This window comes from Borostomias antarcticus (assembly GCF_949987555.1).
Source record: "Borostomias antarcticus genome assembly, chromosome: 20".
NCBI classification, from domain to species: domain Eukaryota; kingdom Metazoa; phylum Chordata; class Actinopteri; order Stomiiformes; family Stomiidae; genus Borostomias; species Borostomias antarcticus.
This window is the reverse complement of record NC_140253.1, coordinates 6,886,177-6,906,675: the sequence shown is the minus strand read 5'-3', so window position 1 is coordinate 6,906,675 and position 20,499 is coordinate 6,886,177.

The window sequence follows — 20,499 nt, the reverse complement described above, 5'->3', positions numbered from 1 at the left end:
TAGGTGTAAAAATAAATAAACAAATATAATATTGTTACAAATATAATATAATTACTGAACAGTGCCAAACAGTGGCCTACAAAGACACAGTCCTCAGAGAGGAACTCAATCACACATCCCTCTTGATTTACCATAGCAACATTTAAATGTTTAAAATTGTACGGAAATCTTACATATTTGAAGCGTTAATAGAGCAGTGCTAAAAAGAGAAGTTATTATCTTCTAAAACCAGCACTCTCCAAGCTCCACTCAACACAGTGCTAATCCTTTCTGACACTTCTGAAGAAGGAGAAATCCCCAAAGAGGACCCACTTGTCCCACTACTGAGCTCCGGCGACGTTCCTGTCATGGCACGGCAGTTCAGAAGAGCTACTATGCTGGGACGCACACACTCACACGCACACACACGCACACACACACGCACACTACATGTCTGTCTCTGTCACACCAATTCACACGTACATTACAGCACGCACAAACGCCATCTCTGCCCCCCCCCCCCTCCCCACTCCGCCACACCACATCCCTTATTCCCAGTTCCATCTCCCTCCCATCATCCCGCTCCAGGCTCCCGCTGTCACCCGTCTCTCTCTTTGCTGGGAGGGGGGGGTCAATTCTGAGGGGGGGGGGGTTGGCGTTGTCCGAGGTGCCGGGGCGGTAATAGGGACCGGGGTAACGATGTCACACTCCCTGGCCTGGTGGGACGTCCCCGGCTACGGCGTGTCCAGACTGCCGAGTTGCAGCGGTGGGGATCCCACAGAGCCTTCATTATGTCCAGCCTTGGCCCACAAGACGAGAGCGGCCGATTCATGTTTATATATATATATATATATATATATATATATATATATAAGTCTCTGCAGCACCAGAGGACTGTAATTGGTCTAACAGAGTGCAATAATAGGGTCTACTGTCCTCTGCTGAATCTATAACACACACGTCTCCAGTGGTAGCACAACCACACACTAATGGTGGTTTTTGGATGATGGTTCAAAGTATTGGCTGACAGGGATTTTCTGAGAACCTGATTAGGCTCCGAGCTATAGTTTCAAAACTAATAAGAATTAGTTATTGCCATTTTAGAACCGCTTTAGTGGCCGGCAAAAACTCGAAGTGAAGTGGATTGTGTACACTATCTAACACAGCGTTGCTCTGTCAACTCACAGTACATCACGGTTCTAGACTACCTTAATTCCTGAGCTGAGAAAAGCTTGTCAAATGTATGCTCTCTTCTGTATACATTCATACATGCATCTTGCAGTCTTGGCAACAGCTACTGAATCAGTCATTGTAGCAGCTCTTGTTGTTATTATGAATGATATATTTCCAATTGAAAGTTGGGACTACCCTTTACAATCTCTGAATGCCTCCCAGTCCTGGGACCAATTAAATGTATTATTAACAACTGATTAGTGATTTAATGTTCAAAAACATAGAAAATTTGAATGTTCTTTTCAACATTCTGAAAACCTGCCATTTCGGAGACAAGCTTTTGACCCAAAAGCAGCTTTATGCAGAATACATAATATCGACAAACATGCCTTTGACAGACACTATGCAGGCTGCCTATGACAGAAGCTATAATGAATTATGGTAGCTGTTGCCTAGGCTATGTGACAGATGCTATCATGCACTGTAGCTGCATTGACAATGTCTGGTGGTTGTGTGATGTCACAGGGACAGCTATCACTCTTGGCTACAGTGAGGGTGACAAGCATTTCCCTTGGATTTGCAATTGTTTGGATTTACACAACTAAATTTCATCCCATTGCATCATATGTATGCACTGTATAGTATTCACAGAGATAGACAGACAGACAGGCACGTGCGCGCACACACACACACACACACACACACACACAGATAGTAGATGGCACAGAGCTTAGCCATATGCATCTTTGTACAGGCCCAATCACCACTGAATTCAATACAAAAAATACAGTCCATCATATTTAATATTATTACGTGGCGCTCAGAAATATTAGATTCTGATTGGACAAGCGACGCATTCTATGGTCAATTATTCTCTCAATAACTGACTGATGTTAGAGGCAACGGAGCATTGTTCGCTGCTAAAGGCAACACTGTTTGACCTGACTGTTCAAGACTTGACTAGTGCAATAGCATCTTCTACAACAAACTCAAGTTATCAACAAAGTGCAGTGTTGAACTCTGTCAACACTGTAAATGAGGGGAAACCTCAGTGCTTTACAAAAATGAAAATTAATCCATCCAGAACTTCGCTGCCTGTGTGCTCACTCACACCCGCACCAGAGATCACATGACCTGGCCTGGCGTCGACATCCTGATCGCATGAGCTCACATTCTGCTCTCCGCGGCTCAGTCGGGATTTCTCTCCATCCACATCGATTTTCAGAAATCACATTTTAACCGGGCCAATCAGGGACTGCTGTCCTGACTGCCTTTCTGTCCCCCAGTGGGGAGGCAGCCACTGATTGGTTCCCGTAGTTGATGCATGAAAATGAAATACAGGCCACTGGCAAAACAGTCTCCTGATGCAACGAGCGGAAAACGTTAACGTTAGTAGAATAAAGCCATAAGTGGAGTTATTGCAGAAGTAGACTTAATAACAACAATTAAACAAGAAAAAGAGTATGCAATAGCAGATTTTCTCAGAGTAAAAGACGTTTTCGCTGTAACAAACATTTGTTACGCTGGCAGAAGGAGTTTGTCTCTCAAGGCAAGTACTCCCGCCCACTGAAATCTTTCTGGGTGGATAGAAGACTGTATCTCAAGGATGCGAGGAAGTCTGGCTTCCAGGCTACTCGTAACCCTGGTCCTCCGAAAACTTCACCGGCTTTCAATCGAACAAAGGATACAAGTTAAACTTCTCCTCACCACCTTCAAAGCCCTCCACAACCTGGCCTCTGTGGCACGCTGCTTCCCATACCCTTCGATCTGCTGACGCCGACCTCCCGACCCCCTCCCCCAACCAGAACCTGGGGTGACCGGGTGTTAGGAAGACGGACCCGAGCGGCAATGAAGTAGGAGGCAGACGAGAGAAACTTGTTTAGATATACATTTTTTTTTTAAAGGTGGTTTATTCACCACAAACTGGCACCGGAAAGGTAACCAAAGACTTGTACAAAAGGTCAATAAACAGTCAAATTGGCTCAGCTGAACAAAACTCTACTCCAACTGTCACTTAACACTACATCATGTGCACACAGCTACACACTGATGTCCAAAAGTAACGTAACTTAAATTAACATCCTGTCATGTGCACACATCTACACAGACGTCTTTCCCCTCCCACAGCCAAACAGCACGGCTTAAATAGCCCCTTAATCAATTAGTAAGCCAATCATTCTAGGCTATACTATCCCTGCAGGTAAAACCCCTGCCTCTCTTAACCACAGGTAAGTGATAGTTATTAATTCCTAACCTGCTCACTTAACACATTTCACATAGCGAACCATACTGTACTGTAATATACATTTGGCACCATTCAACAAATCACAATCAACATACAGTACAGTGAATAACTTACAACACCCCCCCCCCCCCCCCCCCAAACTTGGTCTCACCCCAGTGACATCAATGTCATCGAGCCTGTAAATACAGGAAGTGGTGGGGCGCGTCCTTTTTTCTCTGGCCCACCTGAACACAGAGAACAATTAACTCACAGCAATATCGCAAAGCACTGACACTATTGGGGAATGTTGTGTGCTCTCACCCACTTTGTCACTCAGGGCTTTTTCCATCACCCCCCCCCCCCCCTCTGGAACTGCCTCCCCAAGCACATCTGTGAGTCCACCTCACTCCCCACTTTCAAATCATCCCTTAAAATCTAAAAAATTCACAATTAATGTAAAGTAATGTGGCATATATATTGTTGCAAGCGATTTATTCGTTTTATTCTTTTTCAGGTTCCAAACGCACTGTCGTGCTCGTATTTTTCCATAATGACTGGCTAGCGTTATCTGTTATACAGGTACATTATTCTTTCCATAAATATCACTTTCAAACCTGCAGTTTTCCTTGCCTTCTTTTCTGATTACTCTGAAGAGGAATTTAATTACCAAACACAACCTGAAAGGGCTGCCTGTGCATTATTCCTTAGCATAGCCTACTTATTTATAGTTTTTTTAACAAAACAAAATAATTTAAAAGAAACGGGTAAACATTTGTCAAATTACACCCATGACATCAACTAGGAAACATAAATATTTTAGCGACACAAACAAAATACCTGATTATAGACAGGTAATGACAAATCAAACTCAATCAAACTGGAGTGTTTGGCCACCAAAGCATCAAAGGCAGGTGTTCTCACAATGGAATCCATACACACTGGTTTATAGTTAGTTTCTACAATGTCTAATCTGTATTAGAGTAGCACAAGCTGACCCTAGATACAGTTAGGATTACATAGTTGAATCACCAACCTTCCACAGGACTATATACCTTTAGACCAAAGAGGAATTCCCAGAGGCTATGGCAGGTATTTGGGGTTTCCTAGTACAGGAGGCAGGGGCTGTGTGTGATGGAGACGCCTGTCTGGAACAATCAGCCTGTTCCACTCCTCTGCTCTCCAGAACACCCTGGCATCCATTAAAGCCCCCCGAGTGGCAGCTTCATGATATTTACAGTGAAATATGGTTGCAAAGCCTGTTCGAAGTGATAGCATTCGCAGCAGGGCCGCAGGCTTCGTGAGTGAAAGACCTACAACATGGTAACACTGTGTGTTGTTTGCTTGCCAACACATCTGTTCAATAAGGAAGATCAATCACACTCGAAGGCATTTTTCTGAGGTGTGCCTGAAATGTAATTCAGAATCGCTCTCTCACACATACATATACACGCACGCACACGTGCACACACACACACATATACGATGCACGTCGATGCATGCTGACATGCTTAATGATCCCCATGTTGACTTATGTCCGTGTGTGTATGTGGCTCATTGATTAATATCAGCCAATCACGTTCCACTCTCTGAGCACTCACATGCTCATCATCCTGAGGAGAGGGATTTGGCGCGTTTCTGTTGAACTGGCAGTTCTCAGGGACTCACTGGTGAGTAATGGCTATCTAATGGCATCATCTGACCAATGAATGAAGAGAGGAGTGCTTAACGTCCCCTTCTTTCAGTGTCAGGGGTCGAACACGCAAGGCTCTACATTTTCTTTTTCTTTTTTTTTTGCCTTTCAGACAAGTATGAATCAATTTACATCATTGCTAATTGTGCTTGTGGCCTGAAGTGCATTCATTTTCCAAAGCAATTTTTCACACTGCTGAATCATTAACGGTTAAGCAGTCACTGTAGCACTGTGGGCTTCTCCTATAATGTAATGAGACAAATCATGTTCATGTGTGCCAGGATTATGAAGGCAATTATTTGATACATGCATAGGAGGTATACATATTACCATTTGGCATTTGAAACGAGACATGTTCAGAGAGAAAGTAGCACAAGCAACAACCAAGAGAAACAAAAAGGTGTTGTTGTTGTTGTTTTTGTTGTTGTTTTTTACTGTTAAGTGGATTTAATTCAAGTGACTGTGATGCACAAGCGGAACCAAGTTGAATTGGTTAAGCTCAATCCTCAGTATAAATACCACCCATACTGCATTGCGGGCTGAAGTGTTTATGTAAGATTGTCATGTGCGTTGGCAAGTCAGAGGATCGGAGATGGAATCCAATGCGAGCAATGGAGGGTGGAAGCGACACTGATGAGCCACGCAGTGAAACCTGTGACACGCGCATGAAAAATCCTGTTTTCCGTATTCCGAGGTTGTGAAAAGGAAATTTAGATTCATGAGCACAACGTGCTATCAGCTCCTTCCCATTGTGATGCAAGCAGATAAATGAGGTGAGGTGGGTGACATTTTGAATAAGCATTGGAAATTGAATTTTCTTACTTGGTGTACAGTATCTCTCTTGCGTAGTCATGTCAGACTAGTTTAATCTATTGCACAAAGGTCAAAATACAGAAAATAATATTATGGGGACATTATGTTCTCTCCAAGATAACTGCATTTAAATGTTTACAACTGTATAGCTTTGGTGTATACTTGTAAAGCAAGGCCTACATCACATGACCAATTACAGTGGAACAGAGATCTCTAAATGCTGTCGGCTGCATTAAGTTGCTATAGAAACGGTTAACAATTAACTATTTTGGTTGCTGAAAGCAATGCAGTTTAGCGAAATTGAACAGCACAAACCCATCTATTTCCAAAAAATGAAATAAATAACTACAGTGCAGTGCTGTTGTATGAAAGCAATAACACACCCGAGGTGGTGCTTAATCATGGTTGTTGGCATGCCCAGTCGTACCAATAACCAACATAAAGCACCAACTCTTGGTTTATTGCTTAAGTGTCTTATGGTACAGACCTCCAGCTTTTCTAGAAGGCCGTATTCTTCAGCTCTAGTACTGAGGGTGTGAAGGCTTTTTCTCCATGCAGACACCAACACTTGAAAAAACAAGAAAACAAAACAACAACTAATGAACTCTGAACCAACTAGGGAATATGAAATCCTTACTACTGTACTGTATATGGACTGTGAGACGAAAATCAGCAATAACAAAGACGATATTACAATCAATATATCACACTGGGGTGACATCTTAGTTCGAAAAGTATCCTTTTCTCCAGTTCATAACTTTTAATGAGATGAGAAATCCGGTTAATACTCTCCAAATCCAGAAGGGACTGTACAGTACAGTTGGCTGATAATTGCACAGTGTTCAATGCCCCCCGTATTGACACGTTTTCACCTTTGGCTGCAGAGGGTGAAAATAAAGAAGCAGGGCTGAGAGGACATGAAATATTCATGCCTTGCTCTGGCCACAATATGGCCGATGTGTCATTTTGAGGCCCGCGGCTTTAACTATTCTGTTCTAATGCTGCAACAAGCTGCCACAAACTTCAGTGTGAATGTATGGGTTTGTGGGTGTGGGTGAGTCACTACAATCAATAATAAAAAATAATTTAAAAGCGATGTCTAATCTCTAGACCAGTATACTATTTGGGGCTATACCCGATATACTGCCGTGCCAGAAACCATTCATTGCGCTATTGACTTCTGTCACTCGGTCTGCACTACTTTTATATAAACTTTTTTTGCACTTTTAATCATTAAAAATAATTATAATCAAAATACCTATTAGGAACATGGAGGCAAACAAGATAACAAACAGCAAAACTATTCAATATTGAAATTATATAATTAATAATTTTTATTTTTTAGTCTCTGCCAGTCAGTACAGGCTGCAATGAAAATAATGCAAACAGTCCCTGGAAAACTTGTACTTGTACTAATAACTTTGTACGGCAGCTGATTAATCCAAAAAGGCGCAATACATCCTGCAGTTTCTCTGCAGTTTCTCTGTGCCAGACCCGGGCTAGGCGTGGTCACCTTCAGACATGAACAACCCGATTCAGAACTTGATTGGAATCGGGCCGAGCCCACCTTTTCAGAGCGGGCTCGACCCGTATGATTTGGCGCGCGCTAGAACTCGCTTGGCGTGTTCAGACATGTCCACACGGACCGGGACAAGGGGGAAACCGATTCCAATCTCCATTAAACCGAGATAAAGCATGCCTGTTTGAATATGCCCCAAGTCTATGCAGTGAGGGAGGGACTCCTGGTTTGACGACGTTGTGCTGGGGGTTTGGTGGGGGTTTGGGGGGGGTGGTGGTCGGGTCCTCCGCTGTAGGGCCGGGGAAGTAGTGCTCAGGCGTCCAGAGGAAGTGCCATCTGTTCCTCACGTATGTTGCATCTCCAGCCTGGATCTGGTAGCTGCTGGGCTGCGGCGCTCTTCCTAGCACTGTTGCCAGCCAGTCGTATCCTCTAGTTGTTTGCATTCTTACAGTTTGTCCTGTTTGCAGTGGACCCAGTGGTCTATCTGATCTGTCATAGGGAGCCTTTCCCCAATGCCTGGCCTGAGTCAGAGCCGCCTGGACTTGAGAGTCCACTTTGAGCACGTACACAGCCTTGGTCATGGGAATGAGAGCCTTGGGCTGGCTCCCTTTCAATATCGCAGTGGACGGTGGGCCAGAACATAGTAGCCCTGGCCCTGCGCTTCTTGGCTTCGAGACCAGGGTTAGCCTGGTGCAGCTGTTTCACACAGAAGTATTGCAGCGAGTGGGGGAATGATGAACATCTGACCACGGATAGCAAGCCGTCATCAGTAGTGAGTTCGTCCCTCATTGCGTAGAATGGCCTCAGGTCATGCGGAAACGCCATTGCTGAGTCGGGCCAACCTGCAGTGATGACCTCAGATAAGCGCTCGCATATGGGGTCGGCCAGAGCCTCACGTCTCAGCTGTTTAACTCTTGTTGAGGAGAGGATCTTCACCATTATGACATTTTCTTCAACAGTTTCGGCTTGGTCAGTGGAGGGCACGTTTGCACGAGAGTGTGTCTGCAATGTAGGGTTATTTGTCTCTTCTGTAGACGACACTGAGATTGTAGCGCTGCCCTGAGCATCATCCTCTGGAGGTGTGCAGAGGCTGGGTGTAAGGCAAGGCAAGGCAAGTTTATTTATATAGCACATTTCAGCTACAGGGCAATTCAAGGTGCTTTACATGAGACATTAAAAGCATTAAAACAAAAACCAAGACATTATAGACATTTAAAACAAAAAGCAGGACATATTAAAAGCATTAAAACAAAAAGCAAGACATTATAGACATTTAAAACAAAAAGCAGGACAAATAGAATACAAGAATAAAAGTTACAGTGCAGTATACAGATAAACATAACTCCTCTTAGAAAGCAGTGGGGGTAGAGCTCTGAGTGCACCGAACTGCCCCCACGCCGGCTCTGACCCGAGGGGGGCGCCACAGAGCCGCCCAAACAAAGCCACCCAATTGCAATGCATGGCACATCATTTGAAAGCTTACAATTTACACTCTCATAATAGAGAATGTAGAGGCTGGGTGTAGAGGCTATGTGTAGAGGCTATGTGTAGAGGCTGTGTGTAGAGGCTGTGTGTAGAGGCTGTGTGTAGAGACTGGGTGCAGAGGCTGTGTGTAGAGGCTGGGTGTAGAGGCTGGGTGCAGAGGCTGTGTTCAGAGGCTGTGTGCAGAGGCTGGGTGCAGAGGCTGGGTGCAGAGGCTGGGTGCAGAGGCTGTGTGCAGAGGCTGGGTGCAGAGGCTGTGTGTAGAGGCTGTGTTCAGAGGCTGTGTGCAGAGGCTGGGTGTAGAGGCTGGGTGCAGAGGCTGGGTGTAGAGGCTGGGTGTAGTAACAGATAGATTATAGAGAATAGACCGATAAGAGGACATTTAGTAACAGATTATAGAGAATAGACAGAAAAGAGGACACTTAGTAACATAGATTATAGAGAATAGACAGATAAGAGGACATTTAGTAACATAGATTATAGAGAATAGACAGAAAAGAGGACATTTAGTAACATAGATAATAGAGAATAGACAGAAAAGAGGACATTTATGTAGAAGTACTATCAGTTCATGATAATTACCAGTTATGATTAATTCACTTTAATTGTGAATTGTAATTATCTTGACTAAGGGGTTAATGAAATGAAATAAATAAATACATAAATAAAGTTTGGAAGTGTGACTATTATGAGGCAGAACATGGTTATACATAAATTCTAGACTTCATGCAAGGCTATCTGTACATCAATTAAAAGGCTAATGTATTGTAGCCTACTCTTTCACCAGACAGTACTGTTATTGATCTGGATCCAGACACATGCCACTGCAATTTAAGGTACCCGGATGGGACGATACAAACTGTGTGGGCTAATCGATGAAAGCTGACAGACAGTCATGTCTTCTCAGACCAACTCGGAGGCATTATTAGGAGGTGCAGTGGGATGTGAAAAATGTGATGTGAGTATGGGGAGTGTAGTGTCTAATGTAATGTCTAATGCAAACCAAACCTATCTATCCTCACCCTAAGTCATCTCTCCTTTACCCTACAAGAGATCTTCTTTTTGGCTGGACCAGAACAGTAGGGCCAGCCCTATCAACAGTCTGTCACTGACTGACTGACTGACTGACTGATGATTAAGGTCAAGATATCAGGGAAGCCGGCTCGCTAAATAATTTAAAAAGAAAGCTAATTTTTTAATGTACATATATCTCCAGTACATATTTGATTAAATTGTCATTTTTTATACTGTATTTTATTTCATTTCTTATCTTTATCTCTTATTGTGTTTTATCTTCCTTCTTATTTTGCTGCTTTTTGTTTTGTTTAATTTTACTGTATGTCTATTTTTATGTGAAGCACTCAGTTCCTCTGTTGTAAAGCACCTTGAGCTTTTATTTGTTTATTATAAAGTTTATTATTATTATTATTATTAGCATTATTATTATTATTATTATTAAGATGAAGTTACAAGCCTACTAGTGTAACTTCATAAGACCAAGATGGCGGCGCGTGCACAACACAAGGCCCAGCATCTCTCCAGATACTGGTTATTTTAAGTCTGTTCACTCAGAACAGCTTTGCATGCTTATCATACACCTGTCAAGAAATTATGGATATTGGTTTACACAACACACACAATTTTACCAGTGGACCCGGGAGTGTTTGCAGGTGGTGGCGGTCCAGCCAAATACTGTAGTACTGTACATTTTAACCTGGTCTTTGTTTATGAAGCGATGCTCTCTGCCTCACTTTGTCTCCCATTCTTCACTGTGCACAGGCAACGGCTCTGAAGCCCCAAACAATTAGTCATGTCTGCTTCTCCATTAATGTGATTTGTAGTGGAGACGGCGAATGGTTGGAGTTGGACGTTCCCAGGACGGGACTTATTTTACACGAGCTTCAGACGGTGTGCCGAATCTCAACTCTACACCTCTACGCAATTGTGAGCGGCGCCATGGAAATATGAGCCCCCCCTACAAGTTTCTGTGAATTGGATATTTTCAGTTGGGTGTATCGTAGACCAAAGCGTGGACCCAGCAGCAGCTCACTCTTCTGCGGCCCGCAGAGGGAAAAACAAGCGACAGCAAATCAATCACAGGCAGCCCAAACCGCAGTGTGAAACCTGTCAATACAGGATGCTAAATTGCACACAGAGCTGACCTGTGCTTACTGTCTCTTGGATCCATCAAATCAACAGATCGTCTGGGGGTGTCAAGATATTCATGAGATAAAGTACTCACGTGCCCTTCTGTCAAAACAAATTCATTTGTCAAGCTGTACTCATTACGCCGTAATACTGATGTGGATGTCATCGAAGCACAGCGTGATTGTGTGAGCGAGACGTGCAGACGAGAAGCTGTGAGCTGTATTATAAAATTGCACAGCGTTAAGAACTGGCATGGTGAGTGTATGCGTGCTTCAGACCTCTCCGCACATGAAACTCTGTGGAAGGGTGTGGCATGGGCCACCTTAGAATTAAATTCAGCAGATCCAAATTACAGTGCGGATCCATGAGCCGCCCAAACATGGCCGGCTATTCACCGCCATTCATTTTATGGACCAGGTTCACGCTTAAACTACTAGACTTATTTTCACAAAGCTCGGTGGAGGGGTGTAGCATGAGCCAACTTACAGCGCATTCAATTCTGGAGCGGATCCGAATCACGAGGCGGGTCCATGAGCCACCCAAACACGGTGGGGGGGGGGGGGCATTCACCACCATTCATTTTTTGGACTACGATTAGACAAAAACTACCAGACCGCTTTGCATGAAACTCAGTGGAGGGGTGCAGCATGGGCCAATTTAGAACCCATTCCGTTTTGACACATGCAAAGCCACGGAATGCATTCAGGGGCGGAGGTCTGTGCTCTCTGAGCACCATTTATAGCTTTCAGCGTGTTTTCCACTACCTGAATTTGTCTCAGAGACACTAGACAGCATTTGGATGACGGTTAAGTCCTTGTTATTTACAATCACTAAGTCTTATAAAAACATAAAACAAACATGTGTTGTCACATGTTAGTTTAACAGGTGGGTGTGCTGAAAAAAGCAGAACATCTGACTGAAAAAGCCATCAATTAGCCTTCATCTCAAACCCATTAAACTTACTAGAGTAATTAATGACCTAATTGACCATGCAAAGTGCGGCTGTGTGCCAAGTTAAAACACCTAATTAAAACCAGGTAGAGAAATGACTAAATGATTACATTTGTGCCCTTGGGGGAGAACAGCTTTGGAACCACAGGAGAAGATGGTTGGGGACACAAGACCACATCCATTATGAAATCAAAACAAAACAATATTAGTCATTAGCATTCACTAATTATAGCCTACAGCAGGGCTAATGTGAAGTAGATTTTAACAATTTAAATCATGGTTATTATTGCTGAATAGAATGAAATGTTGAGGGAGTACTTGAAATAATAACCACCAACGTCTGTATGTATCCCGCAAATGTATGCAATAACTAAGTGAAAAACGTGCTATGCATCCTGGGGCAGAGGTCGAAAGAGTTTTTTCACCAAAACAAACAGGAAAGTAAAAGACCGCAGACCGTATTCTGCTGGGAACATCTGATTAGAGATAGGTGTGCCTGAAGCGCTTCGGGACAGGTTAAGAGGCCGCGTCTCTGATTAGGGAAGTGTGATAGGATTGGCTGGTAAGTCTATCAGTCTGTCAAGGGTGAAATCTGGGATGTGTATATTCTTTCATTGGCCATTATTCAACACACTCACACACGCACGCACACACCCGCGCACGAGCAGTAATCAGTATGGAAGAGGAGATCAAGGAGAGAGGCCAGGTGAATTATTCATCCAGTCCTCTCCACCTCTCTCTGATGATTCTCCACTGAGCCCCTGGTCACCCGCGTCGGTATCCACTCCCTCTTCACGCTCTTGGTCCAGGGCCGTGGTGGTTGATGGGTGTTTTACATATTGTCTGCCACTATCATTCGCTTCCCATGTCAGCCTGTCTCTGGCCTTCTTGCCGCTTCTCTCTCTCTCTCTCTCTCTCTCTTCTCACCTACGCTCTCTTGTCCTCCACTGGCATCCATGCACCATCACACACTCCATTATCTTCCTTTCTCTGCCGATGATCCCGTTCCTCTACATTTCCCTCTCTCATTCTTCACCCCCGCTGTCTCTCTTCCGCCTCCTTCTCCCTCCCTCCACGTCCCCCTCTCTCCGTGCTGTTCCGGGGGAAGGCTGTCTGATGCAGTCCCCCACTGTTCCAGGAGCACCAGACAGCCAGCTGTGGGATGAGAACACGGGGCTTTGAAATCTCTGCATGGAACGGCGCTCTGCCACTCCGACAGCCAGCGGCCCCGTCTACTACTCATTACCTGCCTGCCGCTGCGCAGCCGACACATCCCTCACCGAGAGCCGCCAACAAAAAAAGTGGGCTCCCGAAATGGGAAATGGATTGAATCGTTTTGTGGAGTTTAGTACGTGAAGTAGAACTTATTCTGAGAATGATACGTCAGGTAGGCTATATGATGTTGCTGGCACTTTCCTGTTTAAATTCCTGTTGAAAAATGTAAATTTGCAACCTTCTGAATTGTAACCTTTTCTTTTGAAGTTTGACTACTTTGTGACGTTGTGATGTTGTTCGGCCACCCACTGTTTCTGGCAGACACTGTCTTTTTACTTATCACTCAAGTTTCGATCATAGGCTTGTACATCCGGAAAGTACTAACCCCCCCACACATATCACACACTTATCACAGTGTTACAGCCTTATTCCAAAATGGAATGAACACATTTTTTTCTCATCAATTTACACACAACACCCCATAATAACTTTTTTCTCATCAATTTACACACAACACCCCATAATAACAAAGTGTAAACAGTTATTTAGACATGTTTGCAAATGTATTAAAAAAATAATAATACAAAAAAAATCACATGCACATAAGTATTCACTCCCTTTGCTATGACACTCAAAATTGAGCTCAGGTGCATTCTGTTTCCACTCATCATCCTTAAGATGTTTCTACAACTTGATTGGAGTCCACCTGTGGTAATGATCTGGAAGAGGGTACAAAACATTTCTGGAGCATTGAAGGTCCTGAAGAGCACAGTGGTCTCCATCCTTCGTAAATGGAGGAAGATTGGAACCACCAGGACATTTCCTAGAGCTGGCCGCCCCGCCAAACTGAGAAACCGGGGGAGAAGGGCCTTGGTCAGGGAGGTGACCAGGAACCCGATGGTCACTCTGACAGAGCTCCAGCGTCCCTCTGTGGAGATGGGAGAACCTTCCAGAAGGACAACAATCGCTACAGCACTCCACCAATCAGGCCTTTATGGTAGAGTGGCCAAACGGAAGCCTCTATTCAGTAAAAAGCACATGACAGCCTGCATTGCCCAAAGGCACATAAAGGACTCTCAGACAATGAGAAACAAGATTCTCTGGTCTGCTGAAACCAAGATTGAACTCTTTGGCCTGAATGCCAAGCATCACGTCTGGAGGAAACCAGGCACCACTCATCACCAGGCCAATACCATCCCTATGGTGAAGCATGGTGGTGACAGCATCATGCTGTGGGGATGTTTTTCAGTGGCAGGAACTAGGAGACTTGTCAGGATAGAGATAAAGATGAACAGAGCAAAGTACAGAGAGATCCTTGATGAAAACCTGCTCCACAGCGCTCAGGACATCAGACTGGGGCAAAGCTTACCTTCCAACACGACAATGACCCTAAGCACACAGCCAAGACAATGAAGGAGTGGCTTTCGGACAAGTCTGTGAATGTCCTTGAGTGGCCCAGCCAGAGCCCAGACTTAAACCCAATCAAACATCTCTGAAAAGACCTGAAAATAGCTGTGCAGCGATGCTCCCCATCTAAACTGACAGAACTTGAGGGGCAGCTGTGGCTCAGTGGTACAGCGGATCATCCAGCTGGTTCGAATCCCACCTCCTGTCCACATGCTAGCTTGCATACCAGCTGGCTACTGGTGTGTGAATGAGAGGCCACTGTAAAGCGCTTTGGATAAAAGTGCTATATAAGTGCAGTCCATTTACCATCTGCAGAGAAGAATGGGAGAAATACTCCAAATACAGGTGTGCCAGGCTTGTAGTGTCATATTCAAGAAGACTGAGAGGCTGTAATTGCTGCCACAGGTGCCTCAACAAAGTACTGAGTAAAGGATCTGAATTCTTATGTAGATGTGATATTTCAGTTTTTATTTTTATACATTTGCAAAAGCTTTGAACACTTTTTTCGCTTTGTCATTATGGGGTATTTATTGTGTGTAGATTTTTGAGGAAAAAAATAATTTAATCCATTTTCGAATAAGGCTGTAACATAACAAAATGTGGAAAAAGTGAAGAGGTGTGAGTACTTTCCGGAGGTACTGTATAACAACAACATCATTGTGTCATACATTTCTTTTGAAGTTCATATAAAGCTTAAAATTATCTCACTAAAGCGTGATGCTGATCGCCCACGCGCTGCCTAGGCTGTCTAAAGTGAATATTACCAGTTCATGTTGTGCCTGTGGAATTCCATCAAACCCATTTGAACAATAACACTAGCTTACATTTAATAACCCTTACATTTTCAGGTGTTATTGGCATTACGCAGCCTGTCCTTCCTGAGGTGCAAAGCCAAAAATCACGTACTGTAATTTGCTGGAACCGCATCCCAGTAGCCGACACCAGTAGACAAGTATAAAGCAGTGTGCTGATCGAGGGCACTGCCTGGGCCTGCTCTTGCTCTCAACAGGACCCCCCCCCCCACCGACAACATAACATACATATCTACAGTATATTCTCAGTATATTCTCAGTATATTCTCTATTTAACTCAACATTTATCTGTTCTCTCAGTGCCTTCTATTCCATTAATGTATATTGCATTTTGCACTTGGTTTTATAGGCCTCTATTTTGTTTTGTACTGTACTGTTGTTTTTGTATATTTTGTTTTGTACTGTACTTTATTACTTTTGTCTATTGAGCACACTTAGAACCTAGCAACAACTGCTATCTCAATGCTCATGATGTAAGAACTGTATGTGACCAATAAACAAAACTTTGAGCTTTCTGTTAATTCGGAGGGTTCTGCCAACGTCGTCCAGGGAGATGTGTGTCAGTGAGACAACGACACAGAGCACCGTGTGACGCCTGAGGAGAGGAGTCATACAAACAAACAACACTACAGGAGGCGGCTTGAGGCACCGTTCGTGCTGCGAAAAAGCCACTGAGCAGATGAATACAAGAAAACACAACAGACATCATCCAGACACACTGACATCCGCTATGTAATGTCACTTGCAACCATCACTGCGACTGTTCCCCCAGCCTGTGTATAGATCTGTTGCAGGATCCCGTTGAGGGCCCTGGTTTGTTTCTGGAGGACTCCGATGATGATGATGTCGTCTGCTGTGGCTCCTCCATTAGCGGGGAGCCGTATACCTGTAGATAGATTACGTAGGGGTTCATTATCTGATTCATTATCCGTCTCCATTGAGTGGAGACATCTGAGGACGTCAGCCCCCAGGGGAAGGGCTGCCTGCACCGCACCATTGATGACACAGTGGTCATGCCAACTTGGACAGCAAGGAATTTGGGTGTGACCCTGGATGACCAACCGGCACTTATCACATCTGTTACACGCTTTTACAGATTCCTGCTCTACATCTTCAGGAGGATTCGCCCTTTCCTCACTGACGAAACGGCGCAGATGCTCATCCAGGCTCTTGTCATCTCCTGCCTGGACTACTGGACTACAACTCCCTCCTAGCTGGGGCCCTCCTGTCTCACTTTAGGTTGGACAACTAGTTCCCAAACAACATTAACACCTAAACAAATTTCTAAAAAGTTGGATGAAATTCTCCAGGAACATGCAGTGTCTCCGTTTTACTTAACCCAAACATGACTGGCCGACTGGCTACCGTCATAAGAGCTGGCAATAATGACACTTGTCCTTGGTGCCATTTCCATCTAATGACGTCTGTCCAGGCTACACAAGCAAACCTGTCAGAGCAGCGCCGCGGAGCCCGGTGGAACTCCAGTGATGGGGAGCGTGGGGACATTGGCCCCATATCAGTGACATGTTTAGGCCCCGCAGACAGCTCAGAGTGAATTGGAAATACTGCAACGCTTGTTCCCTATTAGCTCTTAGACCTTTTAGCTCCAGGGTGATTTACAGGTGGGGTGGATGGAGCTTGTGAACAGGCTGGGGTTGGGCTGAGATGCACACACGACCGCGGCCGGACTCTCAGAGGGCAACACTGGAAACGGTTGTGAAAATAATCATATGCCATTACATTTTGAGATTAATTAATTCTAGCAGCTGGACGGTTATTTTCCAGTGGCTGCAAATGAAATAAATATTGCAATCTGTTCCCAGCGCTGCCAACCTGAGCAAAGTTATCTCTCAAATTTGACCCGGAGACACAAACAGACAGAAAGAGTTTGGAGCTCCACAAAATCTCTACAGCTTAAAAAAAAAGAATGAAAAGAAATCAGAAGGTAGTTAGAAGGAGAAGAAAACATGGTATTGCATTTTTAAAGCACACATGGGAGGTCTTAATTTGGATTCACTAGGCCAGCGGCTTAGGCAATTTGTGGAGTTAATTATAAATGGGGCCCTGTGCTGCAATGAACTTTGCCAATATAACTAACTACTTAAAAGAAAAATTATGAGACTTCACTTCCAGGTTGTTGCCTGCTATGCCTTCGAACCACCTAGGTAAGAACTTATCAAATGCCATTACCCCACTGAGGATTGAAGGATAAATGGTAAGTTATTATTTCATAGTTTAAATCCAGGGCACTGGGGAGTATTCAGTATGTGTTATAGAGTAACACCGGTATATATTGGACTGGATTTCTTGGATTGGATGCATATAAGTGGTTAATGTATTCTCAAACAATTTTGAATATGGTCTTGCTCCTTTAACAGTGTACAGTACATTAATCAAACTGTATGTCACAGGAGTTCCTGAAAGTGCTTTTGAGAAGGACAGAGAATGTTGAGAGAAGAAGACGCAGAGCCACTACCTTTGGTGCTGTCTAAGACTGTACATTAACAAGTAGTCCATACTTATTATAAAAGTATTTTATAATACACATGACAATACAAGCCTTGAACCTTGAACCTTGAACCAAGACCCCAAAAAATGACATACCGGTACCATCTGAATGGACAAATTCTAGTTGTGATTTTTTTTATACCTATACAGTACATCCCTAGTTTACATTTTGATATGATAGACCTCTCAGACTGGTACATTTCGAGTGGTTGTCACCTTTTATACAATGGGTAGTTCCAACCTCGCAATCACTTGGCAACAGTGTTGCTGGTGCCTTGATTGGTATGCATGATTTCACTGGCTGCGACACTGTGAGTGCATTTGCAGGTTGTGGAAAAGTGGGCACCATCAAACAGATGAAGTCCGACAGGACATACCAAGAAGACTTCCCTGAGCTTAGCAGTGCTTGGGATGTGTCCGATGAGCTCTTCAAGAAACTGCAGGAAATAAAAAGCCGCATATATGTACCCTCCACACACCCTTCCACAACATTCTTCGGTACCAACTTGGCACCAGATGTGGGGAGGTAGAGTCTAGTCAGCTTCCACCATGAAAGGACTGCCTATTCATGCGTTCTCTTCATGCCAACTATCAGGCTGCAATCTGGAAACGGTCTCTTCCAGCCCAGCCATCTGTACCAAGCCCCAAGAACCATAGATGGACCACAGATGATGAGGGGCAGCTTGAGATCCAGTGGATGCGTGGTTCTCCAGTGCCAGATACCGTGTTGCAGTTGATGTCCTGCAAGTATGTGAAGTGGCGCAAACTGCACATGCCTCAATAATGGTCTGATGTGAACAGACCTGTGCCAACCAACGCAGTGGAGAACAGCCTGCTGCAAAGCTGACGGACTCAGATGTGGATGACAATGACGTTGGACTGTAGTTCTGGGTGGCATGGTGTCTCAGGAAGAGTAGATTACATTGTCCTAATATTGTTCCGAAGGATGGGACACATTTTAATACAGTTGTTCATATACACATTAGCAAATTAAACTATTTTTGACTAAATTTATATATACCATATATAGCCTACCTGAGGAAACACAAATGGTCATACACCTAGCTATCTTACTAACCTTGTATAGCCTACCTGAGGAAACAACATGGTTATACACGTATTGCCTTACTTACCTCTTATAGCCTACCTGAGGAAACATGGTTATACACTTACCTTACTTACCTTTTCTAGCCTACCTGTGGAAACAACATTGTGATACATTTACTTTAATTACCTTGAAGTAGCCTATCCGGGAAATAAGGGCTTAATGAAAGCCAGGACACCTATATGGTTTATTAAGAGGTTGAATTGGCTTGTGATGAGTTAAGATTAAGAAGTTTATATGTTATTTTTGTTAAACCTGCCAAGGACCTGTCGTGGACCAGACAAAATCAGGGTGGCTACATCTGTGGCTATGGAAACACAATTCAACATTTACCTAACAAACCTATGAAGACAACATGTGAGAAATTTCCGCCAATGTCATCCTTGTAATTTTAGGCCTGAAATCCCATCTAACAATTAAATAGTCTGGGTATATTATACATTTCCTGAATCCTTGGAGTCCTATGAGTATTACAGTTTTTTTCTTGTGTGTCTCTAATGTTGCTTGATGCCACAGGGCTAAACGAAGGTATATACTGTAGTTTAGGAGGAAATTGTGGAAAATATGTGTTTTTGATGAATTGAAGAGATCCAATTACCTCTATATATGTCAGAAAGCTTCGCCAATGGGCTTGAATAAAAGCTTAGAATGATACCAAACACAATATTTTAACACAATGAAAAAGCGCATTGTGTTGCCTCTGGGTATGAAATGCGCTATATAAATAAAGCTTTGATTGATTGATTGATTGAAAAGTGTCTTGCCCATGAGCCGAAACCAGGATATGCACCCTAAAATGCAATTTTCTTGGACTCTTGTTCACTTCATGAGGTGATAACCACTAAAAAGCTACCAGTCTGAGAGGCCTATCATATCAAAACATAAACTTGGGATGTATAGGTACAAAAAAAAAACACAACTCGAATTTGCCCACCCAGACGGTACTGATATCTGGTCTGGCCCATGGACTAAACAGTGTATTATCTCAAATTGTTCTGTCAGCCATACTGATGATGTTGTTGTACCTGTGAATGGTTTTGTTTACCGTGATAACAATTCCTTCGAATATCAGTTACGCCGTTGAAAATGCAGTAGGCCTCTCTTAAAACTATGCAGTGCAGCAACTGTGAATGAGCCTTGCGACAATGTTTCTGAGCGATTCAATATCACAGCTTTATATCTGTTTTTATTTTCTCTGGGCAAAATGGTGATGGATGCTTTTGTTTTCTGTGTGACTGTGGATATTGGAATACTGATTCTTAGAAGCAACAGTTCATGTCTTACCACACCATATCATTCCAAAACTAACCATGTATAGTAACAAGCAATGTATATTTCTGTTATATTACCACCGAGGTCCAAAGGTCTAAAACTACCACAGGGAACCTCCCGTGAGCCCCACTGAAGGATTCAAAAACTGTGATCTGTGTGATGTCGAACACTCCACCTGTGCTGGGTAGAGAAGACTATGAA